This window comes from Hipposideros armiger, unplaced genomic scaffold (genome assembly GCF_001890085.2).
Source record: "Hipposideros armiger isolate ML-2016 unplaced genomic scaffold, ASM189008v1 scaffold_379, whole genome shotgun sequence".
Taxonomy (NCBI): Eukaryota; Metazoa; Chordata; class Mammalia; order Chiroptera; family Hipposideridae; genus Hipposideros; species Hipposideros armiger.
Genome location: NW_017731729.1, coordinates 996,725 through 998,184, shown reverse-complemented (window position 1 = coordinate 998,184; position 1,460 = coordinate 996,725).

Sequence of the window (1,460 nt, the reverse complement as noted above, 5' to 3'; positions counted from 1 at the left end):
ATTTCAAATTCAAGAGTGAATCATTACACTTTGATGAGCATTCCATCATACTGGACATTGTAGTTAAATTTTCCTGTTTAACAGTCTCATTAATTTATCGCCGCTTTCCTGACCTCCCTTGATGTATTCATTCAGTGAACAGCTATTGTGAAAACACACAACAATGGCTACAAAGCTGTAATGTACGTGCTAACCAGGGTATGAAGTTGCACAAGCTCTCAAGGAATTGACAATCCGGAAAAACCAATAACATCTGCAGACAAATAGCTACCCTACAATGTAGAATGGTTCCTGTGAGTGATACAAAAAAAAACAAAAACGTACTATCATTGTGCAGGGAAGAAGAGATCCCTACTGGCTGGAGTGAACCTGAAGCTATCAGAGAAGAGGGAGACGTGAGGAAGGCCTCAGAGAATGGGAAAGAATATAAAGAAGTATAACTATACACCAGGCCACCTAAAGCACACACTCTATTGATGGTGCCTTGAATGGTGTAAATGAGAGGGATGAGAAAGGCCGACGAGAAAGCTTCCTTCACATTTTCCTGCCTCCTGTCTCTAATGTCTACTATGAGTAGTCAAAAGAGTTAAGAAAATAAAAATGTTGAGAAGATGATGGGGAAACCTTTAGGAGATAAGATTATTGGCACCAAAGAATGAGGACATAAAATCTCTCCCACAGTTTCAAGAGGGTCTGAACTACATCCTAGAGTCCTAGAGCTTGAACTTATTTCGGATCTCCTAGGAAGAGCTGTATAGTCCTAAAAAAACAAAAAACAAAACAAAAAAAACTTAACAGTCTTCTAAGGCTGAGATTAATGCACAGTTCTGAAATCTCATGCAGTATTTCCTTAGAGTAAATTGCCAATGTTTTTTAAGGAAATCTTTCTTTCCCTTTATGATCTTTGCCCTAACCCACTGTGTGTGTGTGTGTGTGTGTGTGTGTGTCTAGAAAACAATTTGAATTCACTGCTACATATGTGTATAAATACAGAATATTTCAGGGTGCAGATAGCTTTAGGTAATGGGAATATTTTAAATAAATCAAACTTATGAATAAATCATTGCCAGTTGCTTGGGGATGATTGTGTACACATGGAACTGGTCTGACCTCTGAGTGTGAGATTTGTCATCAGCAGTGGAAATGGGCCTGAAAACTGGAAGATGGCATAGCCACACAGAGCTCTATGAGAAATGAGGCAAAAGGGCTTTGAACATGAAGTTGCCCCGAGCACTCAAGAAAGATGATTTTTCAATCTGACATAATGGAAGTCCCTAGAGAGATCCATTTTTCATTCCGACATGACTGAGATAATAAGTCAAAAGTTAAAATACGTAATGTGAGGCCCAACACAAAGAAAACTATTTCTATTTCAAAAATGACACAGTACACTCTGCTTCGTGTTGGCTTAAATGGACATTCTTTTCCTTATAGAGGTAGCGAGCGACTTTAGCTCTAAA